Source organism: Alexandromys fortis, unplaced genomic scaffold (genome assembly GCF_014885135.2).
Source record: "Alexandromys fortis isolate MF-2015 unplaced genomic scaffold, M_Fortis_MF-2015_v1.1 scaffold_134, whole genome shotgun sequence".
NCBI lineage: Eukaryota > Metazoa > Chordata > Mammalia > Rodentia > Cricetidae > Alexandromys > Alexandromys fortis.
In genome coordinates, this window is record NW_026068007.1 from 1069817 (window position 1) to 1082386 (window position 12570).

Genomic DNA, 12570 nt, shown 5'->3' on the forward strand with positions numbered 1-12570 from the left:
ATTGAGATTTTAAAATTGATTTCATCTATAGAAATTCATGGGGTATAGTGTGATAATTTCATGTTACACATTTACAGTGGAATGAGGAAATAGTTAATATTTCCATTTATATATTTTTAATCTGTTAACACATAAAATGCCCCTTTATGAAACACAGTGTGATATTTCAATATGAATATACAATATGAACTAATAACATCAGAGTAATTAACATCAGTATTTCCACTTTGTGTTTGGAGCCTTTGACTGTCTTCTTATCATTCATTAGAATGGACTGAACCATTGGAACTTACTCCTTATATCAGTGTTTAGTTTGGGCTAGTTGGCCTCCCAGACACTTCCCAACCTACAGTAATCTCTTTTATACAGTTCAGTCGCTTTAAAAAAAAAAAACTCATTATAAGGAGAAACACATAGAATTTATCTTTCTGCATGTGACTTATTTCACTTAATATTATCTCCTCTGAAATGGATCTGTTTTGTAAATGATAGAATGTTTTTTCTTTTGTGGCTAAGTAATATTCTACCTTGAGAACATATGCTTCAAAGAAGACTAAACACAACACCTGAGCATCGCAACACCCACGTGATTGTCTCAATAGAAACACAATGGCAGTTACTGATCTTGCCAGTGAACTTGAGATCATTGGTTATCTATCTCATTGATCAGACACATGTAACATAGGAGGGGCTTGGTTTGGCTCACAGTCTGAGAATAAGAGTGCAGCAGCCCCTTGTGCTAGCAAAACACAGCAGCGGGATCATGAAGCAGCTGCTCATGTTTTACCCACAATCAGGAAACAGAGGCAGACAAATGTCCCTGCTCTGCTTGACTTCTCTTTTCTATAGTCTAGAATCCCTGTCCATGTGATAGTATCACCTACAGGGAGGGTGGGTCACCTACATATACTTCTACGTTTCTTTCTAGGTTATTTTAGAGCCTTTCGGGTTGGCAGTTAACATTGACCATCACAGGTTCCATTTTCTACTATGTTTAGAGATACTTCTCTTGGACTTGGTTTACCATACAAACTCCCAGACAGCTTGTTAGACTGTTGGGTAAGCTTAAAAACTACCAACACGAGAGACCTTAACTAACTCAAATACTTTCAGTGGAGATGTGGCAGACCCAAGTAAATTAACATTGGTAATTTCTTAGAAGTTCATATATGAGACATAGTAACAAATAATATATATGATACATATAATATATATACTATGAAAAACTATTAACCCTCCTAAGAGTTGTATTGGATTGATTGATGTATGGTAACCAAAATAATTGTCCAAGCAATCTTTCCACATATAGCAAAGAAGATTTTATACAACACAGAGAAGATAGGGTGAAATGGAAGAATTCACATGAACTATTGTATAAACCATATACTCTGGTATTGTGTGAAGCAAAGTCTGATTCTCAACAATTTATTAAATTTTATTTTTTAACAAAAAAGTCTAAGACATAATTTTTTAGCATTATATTTACCTAGAATATAATGTTTTATATTATATAAAACATTCTTTTCTGTTCTTCAATATTATAACAATTACTAAAAATACTTTGTTAGGATGAGAGAATAAGAATGCAAGGTAAATTAAACTTTTATGAAGTTCCTTATTTTATAAAAATTTAATTAACACGATATCTCCATTTTTAAAAAATTACTCCTACCTATTAAATATTAAATATATTTTTGAGAGCAAAGTCACATTGCAATGTAGTAAGATTTAAACAGGACTCTACGCCCTTGATGTTGGTTGGGCCACATAAAGAAAATAAACTCAGAAAAGATTCACAGAGACATAAAAAGTAACTTAGCTGCATTAATATTTTCATAGACATGTATATTCCATGTGCCTCTACCATGAGACCATTAGCTTATGAGACAAAACAGATACCTCTCAAACCTAACTTCTGGGGGGGAAAGTAGGCATTCAAAAACTATCCAAACACTGACTGGATGAAATTAAAATGGTCCCAAGTCACCTAATTACCACAAGACCAGAAAGTACAAAGTCTTTTAAAGATGTGTTCAGATATGAAGCTCAGTCCCATATTGTCTTACTAATGAAGAATCAAGGAGACACTGTAAGAATGGGTTTTTGCTTTCTTTCTGCTGTTGTGATTAAACAGTTTGAACAAAGGTGACTCAGGGGAGAAAAGGAGGGATGCGAAGTATACTTTCAGGTCACAGTTCACCACTGAGGAAAGCCAGGACAGGAACTGCTGCCCAAGGCAGAGCACTGTCCACAGTAAAACGGGCCCCCCTACCTCAATTACCTATCATGATAACCCCCCTCGGGCCATCCGATCGAGGCAGTCCTTGAACCGAGATTCCCTTCTCAATGACTCTGGAGTCGAGGCTGCGTTGACAATTTAAGCAGACTAGAATATGATAGAAAACGAGAAGTCAGGAAAAGCACAGCTGAGGACAAGAGAGATGAGAGGTGGCAGAGTGGTGGAAAGGGGGAAAACAAAGATGAGGCCCAGCCAGAGAGACTGCAGGCGGGAAATACAGAGAAGGGCAGAGAGATGGAAATGAAAGGGGAGATGAAGCAGCACAAATGCTGCAGAGTTTGTAGATGTTTTAAATACAGAGCCACATCCCGCAGTCCACCGCCTGCTCAAACTTCCCACTACTCGTTGCTGAGTGAGATGTGAACTAATTAGTCAAACACAGTTCACAGTCAGGAGGGTGCATCTCTCTTTTTTTTCCTCAAATCATACAGCAGTAAAGGACCCCAAAACATCCCTCAGCTACTTCTCACTTAGGTGAGGGGAGATTCTACCACTTATCTCTATTCTGAGAGTATTTACTTGCCTAATATAAGGGAATTTTTACATAGAACAGAAAGCACCATTGCTGCCATCTAAATATAATGATATTGTTAAGCTGGAGCATTTATAATTCCTAACACAATATACACGTGAAATATAATCAAAACTATGCTTTAAAATTCAGATTCCCTCTTTTTAAAGTGGGGAATAATAATAGACAAACTCACAAACGAACATTTTGAAAGCTGATGTTCTGATGTCCAAGTACACTACTGCAGTCTAGCTCACAATTTTCAATTTTATGATACCAGTGTATACAGCCATTTAATCTCTCATCATTAATTGGCAGCCTCTGACTTGATTCCACTGAGTTAGCAGCTGAAGCTGGAAACCTCCCCAACTGTAAGCAGCCATTGTTGTGGCTGAGGACCATGGTTGCACACACATGAACCCCGCTATCAGAGTGTTTCTCACACATCCACAGCACCCCTGCCTTTGTTTTCTTGCAAAGAAATGAAATGGTAAGAAGTCAGTGTTATGACTGAATAAGTTAATCACTATAAATAGAATCTCTCTACCAGTTATTTGTCAGTACTTGTGGTTTGATGAGAAACTGTCAGAAGGATATGGATATGGAACAAGAAAATGGAAGCCCCACCTCCTGAGTATAAAAGGATGAGGAGGCAGAAAGAAGCAGATCTAGGAGGGGGCTCTTCACTGCTTAGCAGCTGTTCTCACCTACAAGAAGGTTCAGAGAAGCCTCAGTTCTTATCCTGTAATCTAGAAGAACTCTAAAGACTCTCTCTCTCTCTCTCTCTCTCTCTCTCTCTCTCTCTCTCTCTCTCTCTCTCTCTCCCTCTCTGTTTCTACACACACACACACACACACACACACACACAGTCAATAGTTATAAATATTAATATAGTTTAACTTGCCCAATGCAGTCCTTTAACAACATCTAATCAGGACTGATGAGGGAAGTCCTTCTGTATATGTGTTGCTTTTATTGGTTAACGAATAAAGAAGCTACATTGGCTGGTGATAGGGCAGAGTAGAGCTAGGCGGGGAAAACTAAAGTGAATGCTGAGAGAAAGATAGAGGACTCACGAGAAGCCGTGTAGTACCACCAGAGAAAGACACCGGATGGAACCTTGCCAGTAAGCCACAGCCACATGGCGATACACAGATTAATAGAAATGGGTTAACTAAAAATATAAGAGCTAGCTAGCAATGCACTTAACTGATTGGCCAAGCAGAGATTTAAATAATATAGTTTTTGAGTTATTTCGAGTCTGGGCAGCTGGGAACAAACAAGCGGCCTCTGCCAACAAAGGACCCTCTACTTTCAGTCTGGATTGCAAGGCCCTACCCCAACTCCTCTGTTTCATGTATGTGTATTTAGGCAGAAAACAATACTTATGCAGTTAAGACTCCAGATAAATAGATACGAGGTGTGTGTGTGTGTGTGTGTGTGTGTGTGTGTGTGTGTAAGAGCATACATGTATCTGTGTATATATGTAAAACATATTTTTGGTAATACTCATACTTTCAGCAATATCTGTAGCTACAAATATTCTCCATTCCACTGGTCCTCATGGACCAGTTTCTTTCCACTCGCTGGGTCCCACTCACTAGCAACTGTAACCCTCGCGTTCTAACCCACAGCTACCATGTGTGAGTGCATCTCTGCCCACGTTGGCCAGGTTAGTGTCCAGATTGGCAATGCCTGCTGAGAACTCTACTGACTGGAACATGCCTAACTGGGAACTCTACTGACTGGAACATGCCATGTCAGACAGAGCAAGAAGCTCTTCAGCTGATTTCTGGAGACAGTTTGGCCCACAGCCTGGAGCAGGAGCTCAGGGAATGATGAGGATCATGGGAGTTATTGATGTCATTGGTTATTTGCCTTCAGGTCATTTCTTGGCGGTACCCTCTGGCCTAACTTCCCCCTCCCTTTGCAGATTTGCTCTGCCTTTTCCTCCCCAAACGTTGTACTCCCTAATCTACTCAAGATGCCCTGGAGCTTCCCCAAAAAAGCAAGAGGTAACACATTATGAGCCTCATGGTAAAATACAAAATAATGGAAATGGGTTAATTTAAGATTAAGAGTTAGTTAATAAGAAGCCTAAACTAATGGACCAATTAATATGTAATTAATATTAAGCCTCTGAGTGGCTACTTCATGAGTGGCTATTCACAAGTGGCTACAAGAGCTAGGGAGCAGAACCTGGTGAATGGAGAGAACCTCTCCAGGGGGACCAGTGGAATGGAGAATATTTGTAGCTACAAATTTCCATACCTGTTGATCAATTACGCTAATATTTTTATCACAATTAATTCATTTATCAAGAAGTCTATATGTCATTTAAAGAGAAAAACTTTAAGATCTTGAGAAAAGGATGGGTAAATACTTTATAACATAAAAATATAAAAACAAAAATTTATCTTTTCAAAATTAACTATCAGTGAATTAAAAAGTTGCAACAAGGCATTTGTGATACCTAAATAGCCAGGACAAGCCAATCTCACATGAAGAAAGAAGTGCAAATATGTTTGTTGTCTTTTATTAATCTTCTCCATTAATTTGATAATCTTTCCATTCTTTTCACCCAGAGAAGACTGCAAGCAAGAAATCAGTTATTTTAAACCAGTTTAAATGGCTATTTTCAATAACTGTCAAAGTGATTTAAATAAACCAATCCTCTAAAAACAAGATCAAAACATTATCTGACTTGTTCTTTTTTTTTTTTTTTAAAATATTTATTTATTATGTATACAATATTCTGTCTGTGTGTATGTCTGCTGGCCAGAAGAGGGCACCAGACCTCATTGCAGATGGTTGTGAGCCACCATGTGGTTGCCGGGAATTGAACTGAGGACCTCTGGAAGAACAGGCAATGCTCTTAACCACTGAGCCATCTCTCCAGCCCCTGACTTGTTCTTTCCTAACATAAGTAGATCACTTGGCTTTCTGAAGTGAACCTGCCATGGTCAACACAAGACAATTTAACTCTGTCCTGTTAAAAACAACAACAAAATACTACAAAGCTCCTACCTTACCACAGCATTATGAGATTTCTTTGTGATCTATCTGGAGCCACACAGAAAATTCTAGAACAAAGGCTAGCTCAGCTCGTCAAAAATATTCACTCTGCCTTCTGCACTCATTTAATTGGAGAAAATAATACTTCCTTGGTTGTCATAGACACTGTGATATTGAAATTGGGAGAATCTTGTAAAACTTAAATTCGGGAATCATTCGTGTACCTTCCATTGGTCCTTGGTCTATATATGTTCACCTAAGCTCTCTTCTCACCCCTTCTCGTCTCTTCTCCACTTCTCTCACTCCAAATGTGCTTCAGGTTTCACTGAGGAAGTAGGAAGTGATCAAAACATGAACTTCTACATGTTCTCACTACTACAGCAACCTGCTGCATCCACGCCCAAACTCCCTCTATGATCACAGAGAAACCCTCTGATCTTTTGGAGCCTATTCACTGTCAGTACATCTGTTTCTCATCCCCTTGCTCCAGTTAATCACTTTTATCCCATCCTATAGGATCATTTTCATTAGCATGAAGCTGTTCTACAATAGATCATTTGGGGCCATCTTCTCTTGCTGCGTATAGCCTCATCTCGCTGCTCCCTCTTTTGTGATAAAGTTCACAGGTGACAGCAAGACTCCCACACTTTACCCAAGTGCCTCGTGAACCACATGAACCCTGCTCCATTATTATAAAACTATCCTCTAATCACTATCGTTCTTATAGCCATGACCTCAGATCTGACAGCCACGCGTTTTCATTCAGTCTCCTTCCTTTCGCCACTGTCGAAGACATTTGAAGACAATACGAAATCATAATTTAAATGCCAGTGTTGTGGATAATGTAGAAGACAGCACCGAATCTAGCTGCCTCTTTTATAACCGCACTGGGGCCGCAACAGCTCTATCAGCAAAAACTGACGTCTTCACACACTTGAGTGACAGGTGACTCCAATCTGGGGCCTTACATCATTAATATGTTTTCTTTCATATGATGGTGTAAATATGTCATCCCAGCATAGTTGCCTTTGTAGTGTGAAACATTTTACTTACATAAAATATAGTCTCAAACCTGAAAGGACAACTGTCAATAACTGGCCATATAAAATATAGACAGCACCATGAACAGCAAAAGGAAACACTCAAAGGAGTTAAAACTCAGTAGAAACCCTTCCCTAGTCCGAGGAAGCAGGCTGTTTCCCCTTCCTTCAACTATGGACAACTGTAATCTCATTTTAAGGTTGAAAGAATCTCAAATCATTTGATGTGATATAAATACCAGTTGAAACTGGTTGTCCTCCTTTAACCAATAATATTTTGCTTTTGAACTACAGATTAAGAGCAATGCAATCTGCTAGTGAAACATAATTTTGTGGATCATTTCTATTTATACCAAAAAGAAAATTCTTACCAAAGTTTAATTATAAACATGAGTAATATAAAAATGTTATTATGTATTTACATAATTACTAAAGACACTATATGCTGGCCTTAAGATGTGTATTTATAAACATGGCTTCTATAGACTTGAACTGAATAGATGCCTAGGGTCACACAAGTGAAGAAAAGTATCATTTGGAGTTGGAGCATTTGGTCCCTGGATCTGAAACTGGAAAAGCTGACGTGACACTTTAGGTGAGCATAACATGTTGACAAAATGTTACCTATGCCTTCCCTCTTGCATCGTCAACCTTAGTCCATTTCTAGAGCTGCCTTTAGCAGTCATACAGATCCACATCTCACTTTGCACACTGGGAAACTGATGCTGGCAGAGCTCCTACAAGGATTGACCCAAGGCTACCCAGGTGAAAGCAGGAAACTAAGAGCACAATCCAAGTTGATCCTTACTTCCTCCACAGAGTAATTCATCTCGTCATTAAAAAAGCCAAATAAAACAGTATATTAAAGTATACAAAGTCATTGTGCTGTGCTGTTTAAAAATAACTGTCTTATAAATAACTACTCATTTTTTTCTTTTATGAAGCAAAGTCCTGTAAAGCATAAGAAGGCTTTTACAATTCATTTTCTAAATTGTAACATGTCAAGAGTCTAAAGTGTTATGTTCATTAAGCCTAATTTATGCCTCTTGAAGTGTGTTCAATTAGCAATAAACCTTTTCAAGAAACAGAAATTATAGCCCTTTACCACTAATGTTTCATTAAGTTAGTTGTCTGTGTCTTTAATGCATGAAAAAAGTTCTATTGAAGAGGGAGGTGTAGCTTCCCATGTATAGCCTGAACATGGAAACATAATACTAATAATTAAAAATCTCTCAGTCTTGAGGGAGGTGTAGCTTCCCATATATAGCCTGAACATACAAATATAATATTGATAATTAAAAATCTCTGACTCTTGAAGACGGAGGGGCCAGGAGGTTCTTTTCTAAGAAAAATGCCTAACAGCTAGCTCCCTTGTTTCCCATTGTTACTGGCACAGTGCAATTTTATACTTGTTATCCAGGCTAAGTAGTAAACATTCCTCTTTTGCCCTCCAAAGCAGCTTGGATTTACAAAACTATTTGGTCATTTGAATTCCGCTGTCATTCCTCTGTTCATCCACACTGGCCACTCTCCTTAACTGGACCTATATTCTCCAGATGCCCCCTGGGGGAAAAAATCACCCTCTATATTCCCACTTACATCTTCCTCACAGAGCTTTCTTTGAACTAAAATTTCGCTAAGCTACATATTAAATTTCATTTCAATGATAATTCCTCTACATTATAGATATGTATATGTCTGTCTTCTTTGAGGATATAACGAGTCCAGAGCAGAGGCCTCTGACAGCCTAGCATTCAACACAGGCTATGTCGGAGCTCTGACTAAATAAACACACTTTCCATATACCCTATGACATATAGTTTAAGGGTTAGGTGTTTGTATTTTTGGAACACTAATCCTGTAATAGATTCTGACACCTCATTTTAATATAATTTACTTTAATCGTAAAGGAATTCTGAGCATAACTCTCTTCCCATATTCAATATAATCTGTGTGTAAGCTCTTAAATAAGTTTTAAGATATATTATTATATATGCTCAAGAATAATACCTATAATGAGTAGATCTGCTTTAAAAGCTAAAATAAATTTACACATTATACTCAGATGAATGTGACAAACATATCAATCAGGTGTTTTCAAATTAATAAGGAAACATAAATAACATTTCATTTCAACTAAATGCACATTTTATCTTATCTAGTTTAAAATGAAGATATGTTGTATTTGGAATATCCAATGTCAATTAAACTAAAATATATGAACATATTTGAAAATATTTCTCCTTCATTCAAAATTGTTGCCTTTTTTGGGAAGTTACAGTGGCTTTCAAATACTGTGTGTACAATAAATATGTGGCAATGAGTCAATTGAAAGTGCTCAGGACTTGAAGGAATATATACATATACACACAGATATATATATACATATACATAGATATATGCATATACACAGAGATGTATACATATATACATATGTTTATATGTGCATATACAGATATATAAATATATATGTATATATGCATATACTCATGTGTCAACACAGATATATACATATATACAGATACACATATGCACAGATATATACATATACATACAGACATATATAGATATATACATATATACGTGTTTATATACATATACACACAGATATATGTGTGTATATAAATATGCATATACATATATATGGAAATAGAATGCTGATAGTTAAATACATATTTCTTTGCCTTCACATTTTGTTAATTATTCTCTTTTTGTGTATTCATATATGTGTGTACACACACAAACACATGCACATTGCACACGTAGTACCCATTGGAACCCATGTAGAAAGGTCAGAATTTTCAGGATCTGTTTTTTTCCTTCCACATGTGGGTCCTGGGAATTAAACATAAGATGCAGCAGATGCCTTTACCCCATGAGCCATCTCACAAGCCCCACATTTGAAAAACAAAAGCAATCACACCCAATATTCTACTTAGTTTGGTTTGATACTTAACAATGAAAAACACTGGAGGATAATACAAACTATAAATGCATTTTTACAGGTTATGATGTGTAACAACAGATTAATCACCTAAGAATTCAGTAAGATAGATTTGGGTGTAAATCCAAGTTGCCTTAAGGAAAATAAATTCTACCTTTCGTCTAACGTTGAATACATGAACCATCATTTCTCCCCACCTCATGTACAGCTTGGTTACTGTCTGTGGAGCTGAAGAATGGTGATAATCTCAGGAGAGTGAAGACTCAAAGAATAAGAGACACACTTGGGTGGACAGAAACAAATCTTGCTCATGTCAGGCATTCGGCCAACACTCTCAGATACAAAAGCCAATCGTTGTAGAAGCTCATGTCAACTACACGTGATAACCAACCGAGCTTCATGTAATACAAATGAGCAAGTAAGAATCACTAGCCATTTTTAAACTATGAAAGAGAAATATTTAAATAAAAAGAAAAATTAACTGGTGGGGAACAAGATCATCTTGGAAGAAGAACTTTTACCGTATTGTAAGTACTGTAAAAAAAGATTCATGAATACATCTATTAATAAACTAGAACAAACAAAAGTCACAGTAAGAATAAAATTCCCCAAATTAAGAACAAATATTATATCTTTTATTTTGGGGGAAAAATACTGAGAAAGTTTCCAAAATATAAAGCAATAAAACCAACAGGTGATGACTATGGGATTTAAGAATGGAATGTGAGTCAAATGGCTGCAACGTGCACCTAGGAAGACTCTTTAGTGACAGCCATCAAAGGCAGTAAGGGTGGTGAGGTAATCACGTCGTAGAAGGAAGTCTCTCAAGCCCAGGGCATGGCCCTTTGGAGGGCTTAGGGAGTTTTGTTCAGGTCAGATGAGAGATGACCCACAAACACATCCTCACGAGGGCTTAGAAGAGCACAACACACGCTGCTTCTCACCCTTGCTGTGCTGCCTGCTTTCCCTGATGTCTACGTTGTATGGACACGTGAATTTGGAAGGATTCTGTATGTTTCCTGGTGATATTTTGTTTGTGTTTTAACAAACAAAGCTTGCCTGAAGATCAGAGTACAGAGCTAAACCACTGGAGGCCAGGCAGTGGTGGCACACACCCTTAATCCCAGGATTTAGGAGACAGAGGCAGAGGGATTCCTGCGACTTCAAGGCTACCCTTGGCTACAAGAAATTGATCCAGTCTAAAAGAGGAACAGAGCACACGCAAAAGGTGACCCTAGCACTTGGGATCCCTCGCTTTTAATCCCAGCACTAGGGAGGGGGAAACAGGAGTGATGTGGCTGAGTGGAGAGAGGAGATATCAGGTGGGAGGAGACAGGAGTTCACATGGAATCTAAGGAAACCTCAATCTGAGGAGCAATCAGTGGAGACAGTCTGAGGACAGGATTGCCCCTTCCATCTAAGCATTGGTAGGGATAAAAGGTCTCTAGTGGCTGGCTGTACTGCTTCTCCAATTTCTCAGTTTGCCCCCTAATATCTGACTCCAGGTTTTTATTAAGAACAATTAAAATTAATGCTACAATGTTTAAAAAGAATATATTCTCACATTTTGAAGAATTTGCCATCTTTGCCTAGTTCCTTTCCTCTCAAGAGCTCTTATCAAAAGCAATACACTTATGAAGAACACACTGAAATAAACTGGAGAGATGGCTCCATGGTTAGAGGGCTGGATGCTCTTCCAGTAGACCCAAGTTTTATTCTCAGCACCCACATGGCAACTCACAACTGACTGTAACTCCAGTATAGGAATGCAAATCTCTCTTCTGGCCTCCTCAGGCATGTGCACACATGCAGTACCCATATACAAATGCAAGCTAAACACTCATACACATAAAGTATAACATTGAAAATTTTTTAAAAGAACATACTGACGCCTCCTGCCTATTGGTATAAGCATTGCACATTCAAAAGTAAACAATATATAAGACTTGAAGATTGATTTTACATTATAAGCAATTAAAATATGAAAGACATATTTGCTATGTTAAATATAGTTTCTATATATGTATTAAAATGCAAAAATAATTATAGTGAATCACAGGAGGCAGATTTGGAAAAAATAAAAGCCCAAAACCTAATATGCTCTCATAACGTAGGAAATGACAAAGCATAGGCAAGAACTGATAGATCATAGAATACAATTTTGATGAAGGTAAAAAGCAGAATGTTTTAAATCTGTGTGACAGAGATTAGAGTAAGGGACAGGAACAAATGATGGTTAAAATTCACACTTGCAACAGAGGAAAAGAAATACATTAACAAATAAAGAATATGCATAGTATTTAAAATTTCACAGAGTGGTTTAACATAATCACCTGATGAGTGACAATGAAGGAAAATGTAATGAGTCATTGACCAGCCTCTTTGATGGCTGCATTGTTATTACGGTGTGCGTTGCTATTACAACATTTAAGTGAACAAACACATAAAAAAATTAATGAATGATAAGCAAATAACAATCTACTTTTATGTTATATTTGAGAAAATTTATATAAGGAGACCACACACATTTGTCTCCCTCCTGTATAAAGTAATATAAAGGATACAAAGTGACCTGGGGTATATTAGAGCAATCTTTGTATTCAAGCCATTCAATCAGTAGATCGGTTAACCACTATTCTGTCTAAATATGCTGAGAGCTGCACAGACATGAAATAAAGAATTCTACAGCAATCTTTCACACGGAGAACTCAAGAGCTGGGTGTACTGACACACTGTAATTTATCTGGCCGAAGCACTGCAG

The 12570-nt window shown here is 37.5% G+C and overlaps 1 protein-coding gene across 3 annotated transcripts in view; it reads right to left on the bottom strand.

Moving 5' to 3' along the window:
- The window catches only part of Epm2a (EPM2A glucan phosphatase, laforin), a 101216-nt gene that overhangs the window by 44130 nt on the left and 44516 nt on the right, over positions 1 to 12570 (bottom strand). The window lies entirely within an intron of this gene.